Here is a 24,681-nt window from a genome sequence, read left to right as displayed (position 1 = left end):
TTCTTACATAATATGCAATTAAGTTTGAGAGATAAACAAAAAAGAGACATAGCTTACAGATTTGTTGTATAATTTTAATTTTCTTCGCTCGATTATTTGAAAAAAAATCATAAACGAAAAATATATTAGATCAAATAATAAACAATCCAGTGCATCGGCTTCAAAATTGCAATGTTGCACAGATTTAAATTGTATGAGAGTGATGTTAAAAACATTATCAAAACACAATTACCCCAAATTTAAGCATGTGAAGACATCAGGAATTTTAAAAAAACGGCCTCTCAAGGGCACAGCGTCAGGACCTATACTCAAAAGATTAACGAATTGCGATCTCGAATGGTAGGTTTTATAAAGAAGCCCACTCTTCAATAGATCTCAGGACAGTTTAACATTTACAGAAAATTTTATGCGAGTCTGTGCCTCTTAAATTGACATCCCTTAAGAATGGGAAAGAATCATTTGCATTATATAGACAGATACAGTAGTTAGCGACAGCTTTCAAGCGATAGCGAGCGGTTTGCCGCCCGCTTTGCATGTCAGGGATATTTATCGCCAATGACACGCAAAGTGTGCGTACCCAAACTGTTAGCGACTGAAAGCAGTCGCTAATACAGCTATCGCCTATTAGCAAGGCAGGCAAAGCGGAAAAAAAAATTGCCCTAGGTGCGATTATCGCTATAATCTAACGCCTGGTAAAAACATGACTTACCTGTTTCTTCAATGCTAGGTGGATTGTCAGGTTAAGTCCCCATTGACGTTAATGCATGAATATCGCTGGATTTCCAGCGATATTCAGGCATTTTGCCGCTATCACTGGATATATTAGCACAATGGAGATAAACGTTGCTAATAGCATGTTTTCTCCACTAACATATACAGCGAAAGGCAGCGATAACAATAAACGCGCTAAGCGTGTTTTGCGATAAATATCGCAATTCCTTGCTAATATGCCCCCTACATTCGCCTGCTGTTTCATACTGTCCCAAAGGCAAGCAGAGTTTCCACTAGATGGAGCCCCATCTAAAGTTGTTCAGGAGCTTTGGATCCTGGAAATGTAGAACCTGGTCTAGATAAGACTCCAAATCAAAGGAAGTTTGACTGAAGAGATAATCTTCTATGGGAGATTTCATTAGCTCTGCCTTTTCCCTTGCGACTAAAATAGTCTTTGTAATCCACCCTTTATTCTATTTCGTTAAGTCATGCGGCATAAGATCTATAGAAAGTCTTCCAATACTAAATGTGGTATCCCTAATGTATTTAAGCCAGGGGATTTTGTCCTCAGGATGACAGTGCTCAATTACATCTTTGTTGAAAGAGGCGTGATAATTATACCAAAGTTGATGACTAAAGTAATAGTGGTGCTAGTTTGAAATGGTTCTCAACATATTTCAAATCTGACTCTTGATGTATTGCATAATGAAAGGTGGACCTGGGATACCTGAGATACACCTACTGCCCATGTTCTCCTCTACTTTTTTAAATACTCTCATACATATAACTGCAAATGCTCACCCCATAGGTCAAAATTTGGATGCATTTGCATTCATATATTAGAGTGAGCTAATGGGATGTTTTCCTATAGTCAAAACTAAATTACAAATTGGCCCTATGGCTTAAATAAAACCAGTTTTCCCATTACAGACACATGGAACCCAAGAGCTTGGTTTATCAAAGGTAACCCCCAAATAGGGGAAATGATTTGTCCTTACTGTTGTTCTATCCCTGGCTAAACAGTGTGTCTTCAAGTTTTTTGGCCAGCAAGCTGTAATGAATGTTTTAGAGAAAGTGGCCTCCAAATTCAGTTGCTCTATGAAATTTACTAAAGCATTGAGGAGAATTTTGAGACCAATATTAGTTCTGGCTAATAGGACAGCATTGTAGGCATACAGAAGTACAGTAACAGGCTAATTTTTAACTACTGCAATTCCTGCCCTTTCTTAACTATTGCTACATCAATGCCATTAATACATAGCAAGGACAAGATAGAGGCTAGTACACAGCCCTTGATAATGACTCACCACAGTGAGAAAAGATACGTGCAGTGCCCACCTTCCCCACATCTTACAAAGACAAAAAGATCAAGATGGAAGGTGTGCAAAAAATCCACCAGCCTGCAATCCAGGCCCGTTGCAAGCAAGAGTTTCCACACCTTTAACTTGTTAGCACGATCAAAAGTGAGCAATAAAGATTCATAAAGGCTAAATATAGTGGACTGCACTTAGTAACAATATATTTATTTATCAGCAAGTGCAAGTTGAGACATTGTTCCAGTATTGCCAGGCCTCTCCAAAACGCACACCAAATCTGGGACAGAATATTGACCTCTGCGGTCCAGAACAATAGCCATTCAAGGATAACTCCAACAATTATTTATACCATGTAATCTAATGATGATATAGGACAGTGACAATCAGGATCCTGGCAAATCCCCTTTTTCAAATACTGGTATAATAATTGCTGATCATCAGGACTGGGGGAATCTGATCTTCTAGGCTGCATTCATACTATTTGTTAGAAGGGGTGCCCAGTACTCCAGATTGTCTTTGTAAAGGACAATCGGGACCTTGGCAGAGCCTCTGGCTATTTTGGAGGTGCTTTCTAGGTCTCGCGTACGCAGCGCACTAACGCTACTTAAAGGGACTTCTTGCCATCGCTCTGTACTTTTTGGGAAACTCCTGCCTGTTTTGCACTGTTTCCAATGAGTACTCGTGCATACAGAGCGTTTGCCTTGCGGGAGCGAGCAGCGGCACCATCTGTTTGCAATTATCGCACCTTGCAGATCGCTCCCGAAGGCAAACGCTCTGCATGCACGAGTACTCGGTCGTGGGCCGTGCTCGTCTTTCTTCTCCCCTCGCTCCTCCGCTTCTCATCTGTTTGCTTCCGTTTACCAAGTTTCAGCCATTACTGTTTCTCAGTTGTAAAACATTTCTTCCCGGCGAAGTTAACTCAGAAACCTCTGAATGCCGTGATTGGAACTACAAAAATGAGTATCGCTGCCAAGAAAAACAGTGACCAGTAAACAAGTAATGCTGCTGCGTCAGGCTTCATCCTTAGAAGTGATATCATACATTGGCACAGTGACAGAGACCATGCAGTGTTTTGCTTCCGGACAGCTTATCATCGTGACCTGTGCTCGGTGATTCACCCAATATGTCCGTCAGTCCCCGCACCTTTTATCTATCCATCTGCCCGGAGAGGCTAGCAGGTGTCCCAGGGCACCCAGCAGACACCCAGCCCTGGAGGGCTCAGAATTATTTCTTTACAAATTAGGGCTCTAAGTCGCCTGAGGTCTCCTCGCAGTGGAACGCGTGACTGAGCCGATTTGGCGCTGGGCTTTCGGTGAGATTGCGGGAATGCGCTGATGAGCTGTCCCCTTGGTATGAAGGGTTTTGTACATTTCACATTCTGTGTCAGGCCACCGGTGGACTGCAAGGCTGTGCCGCTTCTCTAGTTACTAAACGCTTACAGTTAAAATGATGTCACCCGGAGCCCGCGCCAGCTATCTAGCCCTTTTCCCGCCACAAAGCTGTTGCATTTTTTAAATCCTCTTATTTTGGCTCTAGCGATCGATTTTACTGCTTCTTTTTTTTATTTAACTCTTTGGCTGCTGGTGTCGGTCCGTGACCGGAAGGCAACGGTTCACTTGCCAAAAACACCAAAAAAACACTTCTACTACGGGAGCGACTCGGTTACCTGAAAGCGCGCGGCTGTCATAGGCGATGCAGTTTTACAACACTGTTTACACTGCTCTGTGGTAGGCTGGTGTTTATAGGGCACTGGCTGTGTAAAGCAAAGGTCTGTCACTCTTAAGTAACTCCCCTCATGTATAGGTTACTAAGAAACAAGGCACTAGTTGTGCAACATCCAGCATTGCTACGAGAAAGCTTTGTGCTCATGCCCTTTAGTGCTTCTATTATTTTTGGACATAAAGTCACACCAGCATGCAACTTTTGGAGGGTGATTTATGTGTGCCCTAGTCATACTAGGAAGACAGGCTGCTTCTCTAACTCAGTGAAGGCACACACTTACTAAATGTTATGTGTTGATTTTTCTGAGTGCAGGGGCGGCCTTAGGCATGTGCAAGCTGTGCACCTGCAAAGGGCCACCAAACCCCAGGGGCCACCACGCCAATGTATATACTTAATATAATAATCCTCTGAGGAAGGATACATATAGTAATAGTGGTGCTAGTTTGAAATGGTTCTCAACATATTTCAAATCTGACTCTTGATGTATTGCATAATGAAAGGTGGACCTGGGATACCTGAGATACACCTACTGCCCATGTTCTCCTCTACTTTTTTAAATACTCTCATACATATAACTGCAAATGCTCACCCCATAGGTCAAAATTTGGATGCATTTGCATTCATATATTAGAGTGAGCTAATGGGATGTTTTCCTATAGTCAAAACTAAATTACAAATTGGCCCTATGGCTTAAATAAAACCAGTTTTCCCATTACAGACACATGGAACCCAAGAGCTTGGTTTATCAAAGGTAACCCCCAAATAGGGGAAATGATTTGTCCTTACTGTTGTTCTATCCCTGGCTAAACAGTGTGTCTTCAAGTTTTTTGGCCAGCAAGCTGTAATGAATGTTTTAGAGAAAGTGGCCTCCAAATTCAGTTGCTCTATGAAATTTACTAAAGCATTGAGGAGAATTTTGAGACCAATATTAGTTCTGGCTAATAGGACAGCATTGTAGGCATACAGAAGTACAGTAACAGGCTAATTTTTAACTACTGCAATTCCTGCCCTTTCTTAACTATTGCTACATCAATGCCATTAATACATAGCAAGGACAAGATAGAGGCTAGTACACAGCCCTTGATAATGACTCACCACAGTGAGAAAAGATACGTGCAGTGCCCACCTTCCCCACATCTTACAAAGACAAAAAGATCAAGATGGAAGGTGTGCAAAAAATCCACCAGCCTGCAATCCAGGCCCGTTGCAAGCAAGAGTTTCCACACCTTTAACTTGTTAGCACGATCAAAAGTGAGCAATAAAGATTCATAAAGGCTAAATATAGTGGACTGCACTTAGTAACAATATATTTATTTATCAGCAAGTGCAAGTTGAGACATTGTTCCAGTATTGCCAGGCCTCTCCAAAACGCACACCAAATCTGGGACAGAATATTGACCTCTGCGGTCCAGAACAATAGCCATTCAAGGATAACTCCAACAATTATTTATACCATGTAATCTAATGATGATATAGGACAGTGACAATCAGGATCCTGGCAAATCCCCTTTTTCAAATACTGGTATAATAATTGCTGATCATCAGGACTGGGGGAATCTGATCTTCTAGGCTGCATTCATACTATTTGTTAGAAGGGGTGCCCAGTACTCCAGATTGTCTTTGTAAAGGACAATCGGGACCTTGGCAGAGCCTCTGGCTATTTTGGAGGTGCTTTTTAGGTCTTGCGTACGCAGCGCACTAACGCTACTTAAAGGGACTTCTTGCCATCGCTCTGTACTTTTTGGGAAACTCCTGCCTGTTTTGCACTGTTTCCAATGAGTACTCGTGCATACAGAGCGTTTGCCTTGCGGGAGCGAGCAGCGGCACCATCTGTTTGCAATTATCGCACCTTGCAGATCGCTCCCGAAGGCAAACGCTCTGCATGCACGAGTACTCGGTTGTGGGCCGTGCTCGTCTTTCTTCTCCCCTCGCTCCTCCGCTTCTCATCTGTTTGCTTCCGTTTACCAAGTTTCAGCCATTACTGTTTCTCAGTTGTAAAACATTTCTTCCCGGCGAAGTTAACTCAGAAACCTCTGAATGCCGTGATTGGAACTACAAAAATGAGTATCGCTGCCAAGAAAAACAGTGACCAGTAAACAAGTAATGCTGCTGCGTCAGGCTTCATCCTTAGAAGTGATATCATACATTGGCACAGTGAAAGAGACCATGCAGTGTTTTGCTTCCGGACAGCTTATCATCGTGACCTGTGCTCGGTGATTCACCCAATATGTCCGTCAGTCCCCGCACCTTTTATCTATCCATCCGCCCGGAGAGGCTAGCAGGTGTCCCAGGGCACCCAGCAGACACCCAGCCCTGGAGGGCTCAGAATTATTTCTTTACAAATTAGGGCTCTAAGTCGCCTGAGGTCTCCTCGCAGTGGAACGCGTGACTGAGCCGATTTGGCGCTGGGCTTTCGGTGAGATTGCGGGAATGCGCTGATGAGCTGTCCCCTTGGTATGAAGGGTTTTGTACATTTCACATTCTGTGTCAGGCCACCGGTGGACTGCAAGGCTGTGCCGCTTCTCTAGTTACTAAACGCTTACAGTTAAAATGATGTCACCCGGAGCCCGTGCCAGCTATCTAGCCCTTTTCCCGCCACAAAGCTGTTGCATTTTTTAAATCCTCTTATTTTGGCTCTAGCGATCGATTTTACTGCTTCTTTTTTTTATTTAACTCTTTGGCTGCTGGTGTCGGTCCGTGACCGGAAGGCAACGGTTCACTTGCCAAAAACACCAAAAAAACACTTCTACTACGGGAGCGACTCGGTTACATGAAAGCGCGCGGCTGTCATAGGTGATGCAGTTTTACAACACTGTTTACACTGCTCTGTGGTAGGCTGGTGTTTATAGGGCACTGGCTGTGTAAAGCAAAGGTCTGTCACTCTTAAGTAACTCCCCTCATGTATAGGTTACTAAGAAACAAGGCACTAGTTGTGCAACATCCAGCATTGCTACGAGAAAGCTTTGTGCTCATGCCCTTTAGTGCTTCTATTATTTTTGGACATAAAGTCACACCAGCATGCAACTTTTGGAGGGTGATTTATGTGTGCCCTAGTCATACTAGGAAGACAGGCTGCTTCTCTAACTCAGTGAAGGCACACACTTACTAAATGTTATGTGTTGATTTTTCTGAGTGCAGGGGCGGCCTTAGGCATGTGCAAGCTGTGCACCTGCAAAGGGCCACCAAACCCCAGGGGCCACCACGCCAATGTATATACTTAATATAATAATCCTCTGAGGAAGGATACATATAGTAATAGTGGTGCTAGTTTGAAATGGTTCTCAACATATTTCAAATCTGACTCTTGATGTATTGCATAATGAAAGGTGGACCTGGGATACCTGAGATACACCTACTGCCCATGTTCTCCTCTACTTTTTTAAATACTCTCATACATATAACTGCAAATGCTCACCCCATAGGTCAAAATTTGGATGCATTTGCATTCATATATTAGAGTGAGCTAATGGGATGTTTTCCTATAGTCAAAACTAAATTACAAATTGGCCCTATGGCTTAAATAAAACCAGTTTTCCCATTACAGACACATGGAACCCAAGAGCTTGGTTTATCAAAGGTAACCCCCAAATAGGGGAAATGATTTGTCCTTACTGTTGTTCTATCCCTGGCTAAACAGTGTGTCTTCAAGTTTTTTGGCCAGCAAGCTGTAATGAATGTTTTAGAGAAAGTGGCCTCCAAATTCAGTTGCTCTATGAAATTTACTAAAGCATTGAGGAGAATTTTGAGACCAATATTAGTTCTGGCTAATAGGACAGCATTGTAGGCATACAGAAGTACAGTAACAGGCTAATTTTTAACTACTGCAATTCCTGCCCTTTCTTAACTATTGCTACATCAATGCCATTAATACATAGCAAGGACAAGATAGAGGCTAGTACACAGCCCTTGATAATGACTCACCACAGTGAGAAAAGATACGTGCAGTGCCCACCTTCCCCACATCTTACAAAGACAAAAAGATCAAGATGGAAGGTGTGCAAAAAATCCACCAGCCTGCAATCCAGGCCCGTTGCAAGCAAGAGTTTCCACACCTTTAACTTGTTAGCACGATCAAAAGTGAGCAATAAAGATTCATAAAGGCTAAATATAGTGGACTGCACTTAGTAACAATATATTTATTTATCAGCAAGTGCAAGTTGAGACATTGTTCCAGTATTGCCAGGCCTCTCCAAAACGCACACCAAATCTGGGACAGAATATTGACCTCTGCGGTCCAGAACAATAGCCATTCAAGGATAACTCCAACAATTATTTATACCATGTAATCTAATGATGATATAGGACAGTGACAATCAGGATCCTGGCAAATCCCCTTTTTCAAATACTGGTATAATAATTGCTGATCATCAGGACTGGGGGAATCTGATCTTCTAGGCTGCATTCATACTATTTGTTAGAAGGGGTGCCCAGTACTCCAGATTGTCTTTGTAAAGGACAATCGGGACCTTGGCAGAGCCTCTGGCTATTTTGGAGGTGCTTTTTAGGTCTTGCGTACGCAGCGCACTAACGCTACTTAAAGGGACTTCTTGCCATCGCTCTGTACTTTTTGGGAAACTCCTGCCTGTTTTGCACTGTTTCCAATGAGTACTCGTGCATACAGAGCGTTTGCCTTGCGGGAGCGAGCAGCGGCACCATCTGTTTGCAATTATCGCACCTTGCAGATCGCTCCCGAAGGCAAACGCTCTGCATGCACGAGTACTCGGTTGTGGGCCGTGCTCGTCTTTCTTCTCCCCTCGCTCCTCCGCTTCTCATCTGTTTGCTTCCGTTTACCAAGTTTCAGCCATTACTGTTTCTCAGTTGTAAAACATTTCTTCCCGGCGAAGTTAACTCAGAAACCTCTGAATGCCGTGATTGGAACTACAAAAATGAGTATCGCTGCCAAGAAAAACAGTGACCAGTAAACAAGTAATGCTGCTGCGTCAGGCTTCATCCTTAGAAGTGATATCATACATTGGCACAGTGAAAGAGACCATGCAGTGTTTTGCTTCCGGACAGCTTATCATCGTGACCTGTGCTCGGTGATTCACCCAATATGTCCGTCAGTCCCCGCACCTTTTATCTATCCATCCGCCCGGAGAGGCTAGCAGGTGTCCCAGGGCACCCAGCAGACACCCAGCCCTGGAGGGCTCAGAATTATTTCTTTACAAATTAGGGCTCTAAGTCGCCTGAGGTCTCCTCGCAGTGGAACGCGTGACTGAGCCGATTTGGCGCTGGGCTTTCGGTGAGATTGCGGGAATGCGCTGATGAGCTGTCCCCTTGGTATGAAGGGTTTTGTACATTTCACATTCTGTGTCAGGCCACCGGTGGACTGCAAGGCTGTGCCGCTTCTCTAGTTACTAAACGCTTACAGTTAAAATGATGTCACCCGGAGCCCGTGCCAGCTATCTAGCCCTTTTCCCGCCACAAAGCTGTTGCATTTTTTAAATCCTCTTATTTTGGCTCTAGCGATCGATTTTACTGCTTCTTTTTTTTATTTAACTCTTTGGCTGCTGGTGTCGGTCCGTGACCGGAAGGCAACGGTTCACTTGCCAAAAACACCAAAAAAACACTTCTACTACGGGAGCGACTCGGTTACATGAAAGCGCGCGGCTGTCATAGGTGATGCAGTTTTACAACACTGTTTACACTGCTCTGTGGTAGGCTGGTGTTTATAGGGCACTGGCTGTGTAAAGCAAAGGTCTGTCACTCTTAAGTAACTCCCCTCATGTATAGGTTACTAAGAAACAAGGCACTAGTTGTGCAACATCCAGCATTGCTACGAGAAAGCTTTGTGCTCATGCCCTTTAGTGCTTCTATTATTTTTGGACATAAAGTCACACCAGCATGCAACTTTTGGAGGGTGATTTATGTGTGCCCTAGTCATACTAGGAAGACAGGCTGCTTCTCTAACTCAGTGAAGGCACACACTTACTAAATGTTATGTGTTGATTTTTCTGAGTGCAGGGGCGGCCTTAGGCATGTGCAAGCTGTGCACCTGCACAGGGCCACCAAACCCCAGGGGCCACCACGCCAATGTATATACTTAATATAATAATCCTCTGAGGAAGGATACATATTTGCGTGGCGGCCCCTGGCAGGGATTTGGTGGCCTCCGGCTCTGTTCCACTTCCAAACACCCTGACCTTACGCCGACAACACCCAGCTGATCCTCTCCCTCACCAACGATCCCACCACCGCCAGAGCACACCTACACGAAGGGATGAATGACGTCGCCGACTGGATGAGAAACAGCCGTCTCAAACTGAACTCAGACAAGACGGAAGTCCTCATCCTGGGATCATCACCCTCCGCCTGGGACGACTCCTGGTGGCCCCCGGCCCTGGGCACCGCCCCCAAACCTACAGACCATGCACGCAACCTGGGCTTCATCCTGGACTCCTCCCTCTCCATGACCAGACAAGTCAACGCCGTCTCCTCGTCGTACTTCAACACCCTGCGCATGCTCCGTAAGATCTTCAGATGGATCCCCACTGAAACCAGGAAGACCGTCACCCAGGCACTCGTCACCAGCCGACTGGACTACGGGAACGCCCTCTACACCGGAACTACAGCCAAACTCCAGAGAAGACTCCAACGAATCCAGAACGCCTCCGCACGACTCATCCTGGACATCCCCCGACACAGCCACATCACCGGATACCTGAGAGAACTGCACTGGCTCCCCGTCAGCAAGAGAATCACGTTCAGACTCCTCACCCACGCACACAAGGCCCTACACGACCTGGGACCCAAGTACCTCAACAACCGAATGACCTTCTACACGCCCACGCGCCAGCTACGATCTACCAGCCACGCACTCGCCACCGTACCTCGCATCCGCAGAACCACCGCCGGAGGAAGATCCTTCTCCTACCTGGCAGCCAAGACTTGGAACTCCCTCCCCACTCACCTTCGACGCACCCAAGACCATCTCTCCTTCAGGAAGCAACTCAAGACCTGGCTGTTCAAGCAGTAACACACCCCTTCCCCCAGCGCCTTGAGACCCTCCCGGGTGAGTAGCGCGCTATATAAATGCAGTGATTGATTGATTGATTGACCCCCCCTCTTCACTGGCCTCTGCGCTCCACCCTGCCCGGACCCCCTCTTCCGGGCCCCCTACCTCCGCTCCCTGCCCAGGGCCGCCAAGAGCCTAGAGCCGCCCCTGCTGAGTGTGATGGTAGCACCACTGTGTATAAAATAGAATTTTGGACTCTGGTGGCTGCACAATGGGGCATACATATCCACTTTTTGAGACTCAAGGAGGAAGAGATCGAGCGTGTGTTGAGGTTGAGCCCATTGAAAGAAACCAAATTGTGTGACCCTTGACAAATATTTTATTTCACTGAGCCTTCCTTTTCTTCGCTTTCGCTTATGTATATGTCAATATAGGATGTGTGCGCTGCATAAAAACTTTGTGTGTTTAATTCAGTTGATTATAATATATGGGATTCTGAAAACCCTGTATAAAAACCCATCTTTAATTTCTTTATAATAGGAGACTTAATACATACCCACTCACTGATTTTAAAGAAATAACATCAGAACTCAACTTTAATAACTTACTACAGTTGCGCTCTTAGGTCACAATGTCTGCTACCAGAGCCAGCACTGAGGGGAAAGGCAGGTCAGGTCAATCAGCATAATTAAAGCAGCAGTTTAAAGAACACAATCATTTCCAATGCAATAGGTCTCGCATTTCCGCGAATTTAAGCTATATGTATTGTAAATACCAATGTGTTTTATTTATTTTTCAAAAACCAAAAGATAAATAAAAGGCATTGTCATTTACAATGCCAATAGCTGAAACTTGCGTAAATGTGAGACGTTGCATTGCAAATGCTTGTGATAAATGCAATCTTCACCTCTTTCAAAGTAAGGGTAATATTATTTCGAAAAGTGTAGGCAGCTCAAACTCAAAAAGGGTATTAACACTATCAGAGGAGCAGTAGATCCTTTTAAAGTGAGTTAACCATTCTTCAGGTCTGATATTCAATCCCAGTGCTGCCTTCTTATGTGTTTTTAAGATTTTTGGGGGGATTTAGTACCTGCCAAATGCCTAGGAATCTTTTAATATACAGTTGCTTACCAACTTCTCCCCTCTTGTTTTTTCATAGCTGCTTTATATTCCCTTCTGCACGATGCTATTTCATCACTATTCCTAAGGGTAGACTTCCATGCATTTCATAACCTGGCTATCGCTTTTCTACAAGACACATCAAACAAGGTACCCACTCTCTCTCTCTCGGTTCAGGAATAAGACCCTTGATTTACCCCTCAATTTTTCGAAATGCTCAATGAAGGAAGTGGGGCTAATACATTCACTGACTAGTTTCATCTGACTATGGGAGTAGCAAGCTAGATGATAAGAGGATTATGATAGCTAAAAGCACTCACTTGTACTCCCCCCAATAAGCAGTTAGTCAGGCTTCTTCTAACAAAGATGCAATCAATGGCTGACTACGAACTCTTCAGGTAAAGGTTACTATATTGGTTTGCAAAAAAACAATTGACTCTATGGCCTTAAAAAAGCCAAAGGATAGCAGACAATTGTATAACATAACTCCCCTTTTGTCCCAAGGCTGAACGTCATCCATGATCTCATTAAAATCAAAGGGGTATTTCACTGATAAAGCTGTTCTATAGATCAACATTATAGGAATTAATTATAACCAACCTAAAATCATTTCACCACACTTGTTAGATTACCTGAAAATTCCCACTATCTATGGAGATCAGCTTGATGCAACAATCAAGCATTGCCTTGAAACAAACTGGTCCAGCCTAGCCCGGCCAGAGTCCAAAGGGAGCACTGGGTGTGTTTAACAGGTAAAACCCTCAAAATAAATATCTTTTATGGCCCAATTTTCTTGTTGTAACACAATATCGGATAGGTTGTACATGAGACCACTGGCCGAGATAGAACAGCCGTCTGGTATCACTATTGTGACCTATGCAGACGACACCCAACTTGTAGTAGCCCTAGAACACCCTAAAGAAAACCCCATCGACCTTAAGTCATGCCTGGAACAGGTAGCCACCTGGATGGAGCAATCGTTCCTCAAACTCAATGGGGACAAAACGGAGCTAATGATCCTCGGAAATAAGGCCGAGTCACACACTAACATAAGTTTGCCTAGCCGCCTCGGTTCCCCTCCCCAGCCCAAAGAGAAGATTAAAAGCTTGGGAATCTGGCTAGACAGCTCACCACCAAGCAGTCCTAGCAGCAGCTGCATGTTTTGGCTTCCTAAAACAACTTAGAAAGATTTTACCACTTCTCCCGGACACTGTGCGCAGAACCATGGTACAATCTCTGATTCTCCCCCCGGCTGGACTATTGTAATTCACTCTACCTAGGAACCCCTAAAACCACGATCAGGAAGCTCCAGATAGTGCAAAACGCAGCCCCAGACTACTTCGCAATATTCCAGGAAAACAATCAGCGAAACCAGCATTAATAGCTCTACACTGGCTGCCCATAGCAGAACGTGTCAAATTCAAAGCACTATGCATTGCCCACAAAACTCTCTGGAACACAGGCCCAAAAATAAGTCAAGCCCTCCTTACCTTTCACCGACCTTCACGTACCCTTAGATCCGCCAACCTTTTCCAATCCAAGACACCCAAAACAAAGAGAGCAAGAGCAGGCGGACGTATGTTCTCATATAATGCATCCATCTTATGGAACTCTCTCCCAACCAAGCTCAGATCTAATCCTGACCATCTAACGTTCAGGAAACAACTAAAAACATGGCTTTTCCAGAACATTCACCATATCTCCTTGCCTAGTCCGTTGCTTGACAGTGCTGGGATGCCTACGGGTAGCCATGCGCTCAACAAGAATTGATTAATAATAATAATAATAATAATAATAATAATAGGTTGATATATTAGACCAATTTATTCAGGTTTAGTTTAGCCCCTACTCTTGCTATGATCCAGCTTATTCATTTTATATGGTAAACATCAGATATAGAAGGGGCAACCCAATTAATACTGGCTCTAAAGAACTGTGGGGTAGGAGTCAAACAAATCATATCTTGGGAAGGAGGTATTGGGATGAACTATCTCTTTCCACGGCTGAGGACTAAACACAAATGAGCAATGCTCACATCCCCTCTGTCAATCATTCTCAGCTTGGTCAGACAGGACAGATAAACTATCAGAAGTTGTTAGGTCTATAGCTAGAGGTAAGGGAAAATATATTGTGGATCAGATGGTGGTTCACTTAAAACTGGTTTCAAGTGCCTGTTAAAAACAGAAGCAGTAGCTTTACCTGTCCTGAGTAGATTACCCCGGACGTTGATTGTTTCAGAAGGCTCCCTGAGACGGAAGGCTGTCTGAAGCTATCAATTATGCAAACCGATTGAAACATTTAAGCATAGGTCCAACCCACCTAACACTGAAAACAACAAGAATGTCATTATAATAACGAATGTTATGTTTACAGTCACATATAGCCAGTGTGTGACCTTGTTTTTAAGTTGGTCAGTTGTTTCTAGAACCCCCAGTGCTAACCAAGGGACATTAGCCAGCACTGCAACATATGGGCATGAAGCAGAAGGAAAGTGTATAATAGGGTGAAACCTGGCCCTCTGCTCCATGATTCCATTACCTGGAGACTCAAAGTTAACCTAAGATATTCCTCCCTCCTTAGATACCTGGCTTAGGTCACACCTAGTTAAGGGCCATTGTTTCCTCTATACACTGCCTTAGTCATAAAAAAAAGGCAACACTTTAGTAGAAGCAGGGATCGAATGTCACCACATGATGCCCATGAAATCAGATTAAACCACTGTGAATCGTATACGGAACAGACATTAATTTCAGAAATACTAGAATCTCATCAAAACAAGTTTTATGAAAAAAATAATACACAGTTTTTACAATATCTAATTTATAAAAACAATATCTGTTCTTTTCAGTATTTATACAGTTACAAAATACTGTAATTCACAGAAAGAAATACATTTTATTGCTAATTTTTCTTAAAGAATGCAATGCAAACAAACAATATCACAAAATGATGATGATGCATTTCGCTGGTATGAAGATGCTTTACCCCACCTTCTTCAGTTCAAAGCATTAAACACCAATGAAATAGTCTAAAAAGATAAAAATATATGTCAGCTATATGGGCCATAAAAAGCAGGCGCAGTGTATAATTCTCCTCATTCCTCCTTTCTTTTCCTGTTTCCATTCTCTCTTATTCAGGTAATCACATCCCATATTTCCCTATGTTGTGCTTAATATGTTGTATATACTTACATTTTAGTCATTGAGATGATAATATCCTTATACAATCATATTTAAAACTCTGACTCTGGGTTCTTAAATTGTCCATAATTGCTACCCTATGAGCCCTTTTTTCTATTCATTTTATAAAAATAATTATCTTAGCTAGCTGTTAATTAAAACAGTTATCCCACCATATCCTGTTGTTTCTCATTGTATTATACTACAATTATCCTAACTATTAATTGATATACCAATGGATCACAGTCGACTTTTGCTTCCTTGTCATATGCGATTTGATTCACATCACTTATGTCTCTGTACCACAGAAGACGACTGTGTTGCAGAAGTTATGTGAATTAATGCACATAGTTAAAATAATTGTAGGTTATGTACCGTAAGAAAAAATTGAATATGGTGTTTTGATTAATAGCCACCTAAGATAATTGTTTTCATAAAATGAATAGGACTACAATTTCAATATGTACAACATAATATGCACAACATAGGGAAAGATGAGATGTAATAATAAACTGAATGAGAGAGAATATTAAAAAAGGAAATGAAAGGAGGAATGAGGAGAGTTATGCACTAAGCTTATTAATGTAAGTTTGCCTGCTTTTTCTGGGCCATATATCTGAAATATGTCTTTATCTTTTTACTGATATTGTTTTTATGAATGTTAAAGTAATAAGATATTGTATAAACTGTGTTTAATGTTTTTTATAAAACTTGTTTTGATTAGATTCTAGTATATGATTTGTATATATCACTGAATATAGTTTATTTTCATGTACTAAAGATTGATTTGATGGAATAAAGGAGATATGTTTGCATTAAACAGGTTTCAGTGTATAGATAGCTGTGTGGAAGACAAATGTCTGAGCATTTCCCTATAAAAAGATGAGTATATAGATGTGAGAATATGAATGATTATCACAAGAGGCATTTATCTTAATTTTACATAAATCTGTACCGCAGATATGGGCTATCTATGCCAATTTTGTGTCTAATGCAATATCTTCTGGAGGAGAAATACCAGATGTTTGGGGGCATACATAATTCCTTTTTTTAAGAAGGGGAATGCCTGTAGACCATCCAATTATAGACCTATAACTCTAATGGACAATTTGCAGAAAGTTTTCTCAAGGCAGATTCTTGATAAACTGCAAAATTGGATTAAAAGCAAATGTGTTCAGTCAACACTTCAGGCAGGGTTTTGAGCCAAAACAAGCATCTCTTATCAAGTGTTTGGGTTGCACTCACATACTGGAAATCTACAGTGCTTAGCAATCAAAGATTATATGTGGTTTTCATTGGCTTGACAGAAACATTTGATTGTGTGCCCCATGAGACTCTCTTGGAGCTTGCTTAAAGAAATGGGGGTCCCTCATAGCCTGGTCAATATTATTTCCAGACTTCACAACAAGAATTGTACCCAAGTCTGCAGCGGTAGTGGGGGCAACCTGACTACCCATATTCCTATTTTCTGCTGGGTTCTCCAGGGGTGTGTCCTCGCCCCTACCTTGTTTACCCAGCATAGTAATGATGTGGTAATGGCACTGATGGCACATACAAATGATTCCCCTGTTTTAAAAGGAGAAAAAATACCTGTACTCCTTTTTGCTGACGATTCACTTCTTACCTCAAAAAACCCTGTGGGTCTCCAAAACCTGACTGATATGTTTCTTGAATTCTGCATGGCAAGGGGTCCATTTTGAATTGAACTTAATATATATGAAAGTGCTAATTAAGGGACACTTTAGAGCCTATTTATGAACTTGTCACGCAGTGCAGCTAGTCACCTTGCTGCACAGTGCGACCGATAAAGGTTAGAAATGAGCTGTATTTAAGGCAATATGGTGCATTCCTGCTTTTCTCCTGTGTTGGTGTCATTTTGGCAGCCTAGTGCCAATGCAGGCACCCTTGCACTTGTTCACTTCACCTTGTGCACCTTGCTTCACATCATTATGTGTTCCTCTGACTTACTTCACCTTATGCCCCTTGCTGCACACCATGTGCTCCTCTAACTCACTTCACCTTATGCCGCTTGCTGCATACTATGTGCTCCTCTAACTCACTTCACCTTATGCCCCTTGATGCACACCATGTGCTCCTCTAACTAACTTCACCTTATGCCCCTTGCTGCACACCATGTGCTCCTCTAACTCACTTCACCTCATGCCCCTTGCTGTACACCATGTTGCCCTCTGACTCACTTCACCTTGCGCCCCTTGCTGCACGTCATCATAAGCTCCTCCTACTCACTTCACCTTGTGCTACTTGTACCCCTTGCTGCACAATATCATGTGCTTCTCTGACTCATTTCATCTTGCACCCCTTGCTGCACTTCAGCATGTGCTCCTCTGATTCACTTTACCTGGAGGCCCTTGCTACATATTATCGTGCACTCCTCTGACCAACTTCATCTGCACTCATTGCGCACATCATCATGTGCTCCTCTGATTCACATTAAGTTGTGCCACATGATGCTATGCCTGTTGCTGCACATTATCATGTCCTCCTCTGACTCATTTTATCTTGTACCCCTTGCTAGACATAATAATGTGCTCCTCTGACACTCCTCTGACTCACCTTACCTTAAAGCCCTTGCTGCACCTCTTCATGCGCTCCTCTGACTCACATTAACTTGAGCCACATGATGATATGCCTGATGCTGCACAATATCATGTGCTCCCCCGACTCAATTTATCTTGAGCCCCTTGCTGCAAATCATCATGTTCTCCACTGACTCACATTAACTTGTGGCACATGATCATATGCGTGACACTGCACAATATCATGTGCCCCTCTGGGCTTCTCTGAGTCAATTTAAATCAATCGACTTTATTTCGGCTCAACTGAACCGTAAAAGTACACAGTGCAAAACAGTATAAATACATAAAACCATGTTAAATACAAATCTCATTTCATAACAGTAAGTCAAAAGTAATACAACATCAGTTGTCAAGTGAATTACCACCAAGCTCAGATAAAACCAAAGGAACAAAAACCTAGGAAAATGTCCTCAGGAGGAAACTCATTAGGGGTCCGCTATGCCTCCTCTGGCTCACTTTACATTGAGCACCTTGCTGCAAATCATCATGTGCTCCACTGACTCACATTAACTTGTGGCACATGATGATATGCCTGATGCTGAACATTATCATGTGCTCCTCTGACTCACATCACATTGAGGCCCTTGCTGCACCCACGCATGTGCTCCTCGACTCACTCTACATTGAGCTCCCTGCTGCACATACTCATGTTTCCCCCTGACTCACTTTAATTGAGCCTCTTGCTGCAAATCATCATGAGCTCCACTGACTGACATTAACTTGTGGCACAGGATGATATGCCTGATGCGGAACATTATCATGTGCTCCTCAACCTCACTCTACATTGAGGCCCTTGCTGCACCCACTCAAGTGCGCCCTAGACTCACTTTACATTGAGGCCCTTGCTGCACCTACTCAAGTGCACCCTAGACTCACTTTACATTGAGCCCCTTGCTGCACAAACTCATGTGCTCCCCGACTCACTTTACATTGAGCCCTTGCTGCACATACTCATGTGCTCCCCTGACTCACTTTACATTGAGCCCCTTGCTGAACATACTCATGTGCTCCCCTGACTCACTTTACATTGAGCCCCTTGCTGCACATACTCATGTGCTCCCCAGCCTCACGTTACATTGAGCCCCTTGCTGCACATACTCATGTGCTCCCCAGCCTCACGTTACATTGAGCCCCTTGCTGCACCCACTCATGTGCTCCCCCGACTCATTTTACATTGAGCCCCTTGCTGCACATACTCATGTGCTCCCCGACTCACTTTACATTGAGCCCCTTGCTGCACATACTCATGTGCTACCCTGACTCACTTTACATTGAGCCCCTTGCTGCACATACTCATATGCTACCCTGACTCACTTTACATTGAGCCCCTTGCTGCACATACTCATGTGCTCCCCAGCCTCACGTTACATTGAGCCCCTTGCTGCACATACTCATGTGCTCCCCTGACTCACTTTACATTGAGCCCCTTGCTGCACATACTCATGTGCTCCCCAGCCTCACGTTACATTGAGCCCCTTGCTGCACCCACTCATGTGCTCCCCGACTCATTTTACATTGAGCCCCTTGCTGCACATACTCATGTGCTCCCCGACTCACTTTACATTGAGCCCCTTGCTGCACATACTCATGTGCTACCCTGACTCACTTTACATTGAGCCCCTTGCTGCACCCACTCATGTGCTCCCCTGACTCGTTTTACATTGAGCCCCTTGCTGCACATACTCATGTGCTCCACGACTCACTTTACATTGAGCCCCTTGCTGCACATGCTCATGTGCTCCCCGACTCATTTTACATTGAGACCCTTGCTGCACATACTCATGTGCTCCCCCGACTCACTTTACATTGAGCCCCTTGCTGCACATACTCATGTGCTCCCCTGACTCACTTTACATTGATCCCCTTGCTGCACATACTCATGTGCTCCCCCAACTCACTTTACATTGAGCCCCTTGCTGCACATACTCATGTGCTCCCCCGACTCATTTTACATTGAGCCCCTAGCTGCACATACTCATGTGCTCCCCCGACTCATTTTACATTGAGCCCCTTGCTGCACCCACTCATGTGCTCCCCCGACCCATTTTACATTGAGCCCCTTGCTGCACATACTCATGTGCTCCCCGACTCACTTTACATTGAGCCCCTTGCTGCACATGCTCATGTGCTCCCCGACTCATTTTACATTGAGACCCTTGCTGCACATACTCATGTGCTCCCCCAACTCACTTTACATTGAGCCCCTTGCTGCACATACTCATGTGCTCCCCTGACTCACTTTACATTGAGCCCCTTGCTGCACATACTCATGTGCTCCCCGACTCGCTTTACATTGAGCCCCTAGCTGCACATACTCATGTGCTCCCCCGACTCATTTTACATTGAGCCGCTTGCTGCACTTACTCATGTGCTCCCCGACTCACTTTACATTGAGCCCCTTACTGCACATACTCATGTGCTCCCTCGACTCATTTTACATTGAGCCCCTTGCTGCACATACTCATGTGCTCCCCTGACATACTTTACATTGAGACCCTTGCTGCACATACTCATGTGCTCCCCCGACTCATTTTACATTGAGCCCCTTGCTGCACATACTCATGTGGTCCGCGACTCACTTTACATTGAGCCCCTTGCTGCACATACTCATGTGCTCCCCGACTCGCTTTACATTGAGACCCTTGCTGCACATACTCATGTGCTCACCCGACTCATTTTACATTGAGCCCCTTGCTGCACATACTCATGTGCTCCCCGACTCACTTTACATTGAGCCCCTTACTGCACATACTCATGTGCTCCCCTGACATACTTTACATTGAGACCCTTGCTGCAGATACTCATGTGCTCCCTCGACTCATTTTACATTGAGCCCCTTGCTGCACATACTCATGTGCTTCCCGACTCACTTTACATTGAGCCCCTTACTGCACATACTCATGTGCTCCCCTGACTCACTTTACATTGAGACCCTTGCTGCACATACTCATGTGCTCCCCCGACTCATTTTACATTGAGCCCCTTGCTGCACATACTCATGTGCTCCCCGACTCACTTTACATTGAGCCCTTTACTGCACATACTCATGTGCTCCCCTGACATACTTTACATTGAGACCCTTACTGCACATACTCATGTGCTCCCCTGACATACTTTACATTGAGACCCTTGCTGCAAATCATCATTTGCTGTTCTGACTAACATTTTGTACTCCTTACTGCTCATGATTATGATTGACGGGTGGTCTTTTGGCAGGAACGCGTGTATTCACTTGACTTCCTGATAGTTGGTATCTATGCTTGCGTCGGCATGCGTGCATACATAAATGGGTATAGATGTGTCACTGTGTTGATGCGCTATACATGAAAGCCAAAAGTATAATCTTTGCCAATGCACTAAAAGGACAAATTCGGATTTTCTTAGAAATATCATCATTTCATTAGTATTTGTATTCCAGGGATGATGAAGAGTTCGGTTGCACATGACTTACTAGCATTCGTTTTTCCAGTTAAGTGTATTAATAGAAAACCTTCGAGCAAAGCAGAATATGCCACAGGTTAGCTGGGGGAGGGGGAGGGTGCGGAGGCATCAGTATTATTTGGCACAGTTTGAAATGATAAACTCACCCTGTAAAGGGGATTGAAAAACTGAAATGCGAAACCATCAAGATTTATAAGGTTTCGAGCATTTGTACACTTTAATGTACATCTAACTCTCCTGTTCTCAAGAGGGCTTCCATTGCAGCATATCTGTGGTGCAATCCCACAGGGGAGAATCGAATGCCCCATTAGGCTTTAACACTTCACGTGACCCCGACCAAAATGAACTGCATGGAGCAACGTATTGGTAAACGGAGCCATCCGCATTTCTTTGACGTTCCAGATGTTTGATGTTAATGCTCAACCAGAGACACACTGACGTTAGCCACGCGCCACTGCACTTCTCCATGGTACTGAATTTACAGCACAAAAAGAATGTTTCTCCAGTCACACAGAACACATCGTTTTAGGTCAGTATCTCAAAATAAATGTCACATGCAGCAATACGTACATATGTACAAGAAAGATATCTCTTTTCCAACAAGTGCGGTGAACCACATCCTGCATGGGCTATAGTGCCCACACCGCCATCGCTCGCTCCACTTGTACCCACTACATTCACAACCAAGAAGACTCATGAGACATAATTGTGGGAAAACGGTGGTGCAGGTTTATTTGCATACAACAGCAGATAGGTGGGTCATCTTACAGGCGATCCAAGACGGCAGCCCCTCGCTGACCCGCCTGCCTAATTAGCCAATTTGCACGGTAAGTCGATGCTCTTGACGGTGCAATACCTTTAATAGTTATCTCGTTTACTCCCGCCCCCCCTGTCGGGGCGGAGCGATGAGGCACACCCCCGGTCGGTTTAGGCCCCCTGACCGCCCGAAGGACTAACGGGGCGCCGACGTTGTTTCCTGGAACCCCCTCGGCTCCAGGTTCTTGGCTCGGGCACCCCTACTGTGCCAGGCAGAGGTATTGCTGTCTCCTTCTGCCGCAGAGGTACCCTTACTGTCCATCTGCTTCCAGATCGCCCTGTGACTCCGCCTGCAACACAAAACAGACCATTAATTGTTCACACCAACCCGCTGCTCTGCCGCTGGGTCTGGGCCAGGGCGGGAACAGCGCAGAGTAGTCAAGATGAAACGCGGCGGAAAAGAGGAAGTACTGAAACCGGGCTGGCCTAGATAAAGGCCCTAGGACCGCCCACCACCTTACAAGCTCGCACCTGCATTGGCCACCCCTAAAGGGGGCGGCGCCCTGACTGTCGCGCTGATGACGTTTTGCTCGCGAGGCATGTGTCACTAAGACGCTGTCTCGCGTTATCTCCCCTTCGCGTCGCGCGGCCAGCGGCATAGTGCCCACACCGCCATCGCTCGCTCCACTTGTACCCACTACATTCACAACCAAGAAGACTCATGAGACATAATTGTGGGAAAACGGTGGTGCAGGTTTATTTGCATACAACAGCAGATAGGTGGGTCATCTTACAGGCGATCCAAGACGGCAGCCCCTCGCTGACCCGCCTGCCTAATTAGCCAATTTGCACGGTAAGTCGATGCTCTTGACGGTGCAATACCTTTAATAGTTATCTTGTTTACTCCCGCCCCCCCTGTCGGGGCGGAGCGATGAGGCACACCCCCGGTCGGTTTAGGCCCCCCGACCGCCCGAAGGACTAACGGGGCGCCGACGTTGTTTCCTGGAACCCCCTCGGCTCCAGGTTCTTGGCTCGGGCACCCCTACTGTGCCAGGCAGAGGTATTGCTGTCTCCTTCTGCCGCAGAGGTACCCTTACTGTCCATCTGCTTCCAGATCGCCCTGTACTCCGCCACAGCTCTGGATGAGGCCCCCGTCGAAGACAGAGCCCCCCACCCACTTAGCTACTTCCTCTGCTCCTTACGCTCCACTTACACGTCTACTTCCTCTGCTCTCTTACGCTCCACTTATACGTCCGGGAGGGATATGTTCACCCCAGTCCCGACAGTGTATATTGCCGTTGTAAGCCTTACTTTACCCCCTAAGCAGATGCTAAAGCCTGAAAGTGACCATTGCCTGAGGGTAAATGATTTAGTCTCTCCTCCTCGCTAAGCCTTTGGGTACACCTCTACCATAGTACCCTTCACCCCACCGCTATGGAGATCCTGGACAGTTCATAGGACACGCCCCTAGCATAAGCCGCACCTCCGGTGGGGATTGCTCAGATACGGTTCTTAGGCCACGCTCTAAGATACCAACCACACCTCTTAAAGAGATACCTTGGCATTCAGCTGTTTTGTCCGATATTAGTCCCTGCAAAGTAGGGCTTGAGAAAGACCTGTCCCGTGCTGCAATAATCATGACCGTGCATGTCCTGGCAACTCACTGCAAGGTTGTTTATCTGAAATTAGTTAGAGCCCGCGCAGCAGATGCCCGTAGCCGTCAAATGTCATTCCCCGTTCTCTGTTGTATTGCAGTGTTTCCCTCCAATTATACTGTATTTCCCTTGTAACCGTCGTATGCCTTTGCTGCTTGCCCAAGTATTTTACCCCCGATGTACTTAGTCTCTCTTGCAACCCGTGCACCCATCACTTGTCCCTCTGTAATGCACTGTTTCTACCTCATATAGTTTGTTTGCTGCACACTTGTCACTTCACCTCATGTGACTTAACGTCTGCTTTTGTACGATGTTCCCTGTGTAACACCCGTGCTACCTAACGCATAACTGACGTAAATAGCAAAGTTGACATCGAGCAATAAGGACTGCCTCATTCAGGATGACGTGCTTGTCAACCATGCATTGCATGATGATTTTTACCGTGGGAGCCAGGCAGGGGGGCTGTGCCGCCTGCTAGAGCACTTGGTGTCAGAATCTGTACTGTCATCTTTGAATATATGTGCATAAAACCAATTCCTTCTCCCTAAGGGGCTGGTAAATAATTACCACTGAGCCCGAGCCTGTCTGTGCACTGCTGGAACAACCAGCTATATTAGCTAATAACTGTTACATAACGTATCAATCACTGTGCCTCGATGTCACCTACCGCACACTCTGCCATGCATGTACCACCAGCTCGCTCCTACGATGGATGCATTCTCAATGTATCCATAAACTCGCTCTGGCCTAACGATGGAACTCTTTAAATTTAAGGTAATGATTAAATTGAACCACCCCTTCATGGATACTCAGGTCTGGTCCCCCAAGCTGTGCGGTCCAATGGTTTCCTGGATTAGAGGCTGCAATTGCCGGTGACTTTCCTCCCTGAACCCACATTTCGTGCATACTTACACGGTAGCGGCCGCGCATTCAAAATTTATACTTGAGAATGGAGCTACAATTTACTTTGACAGGGAAGAGGTTGTTAGACAAATTAAATCCGGTAAGAAGGTTACCATCGCCTATAACTTCCATGTTTATCCCACCTGATCTGAAGTACCTAAACACAGCAAACGACGTGTGGCTGAGTAAAGCTGACTGGTTTGCACATGGCCTGTTCTGGCCTGTGATCTGACGCTGATGAGTGGGGTGGCCCACCAAATGGCGCGCAGCAGAGACTACCAAATGCAAACTAGGGCAAGGCGGGCACGCGCTCCGAGCGCCGCGCTG

General features: G+C 45.0%; 1 protein-coding gene across 1 annotated transcript in view; it reads right to left on the bottom strand.

Moving 5' to 3' along the window:
* Window positions 1–24,681, bottom strand: part of ALKAL1 (ALK and LTK ligand 1) — a 617,709-nt gene that overhangs the window by 1,066 nt on the left and 591,962 nt on the right. The window lies entirely within an intron of this gene.

The sequence above is a fragment of the Lissotriton helveticus genome, chromosome 4_1 (genome assembly GCF_964261635.1).
Source record: "Lissotriton helveticus chromosome 4_1, aLisHel1.1, whole genome shotgun sequence".
NCBI classification, from domain to species: Eukaryota; Metazoa; Chordata; class Amphibia; order Caudata; family Salamandridae; genus Lissotriton; species Lissotriton helveticus.
The sequence above is the reverse complement of the archived record's forward strand: the minus strand, read 5'-3'. Positions and strand labels throughout refer to the sequence as shown.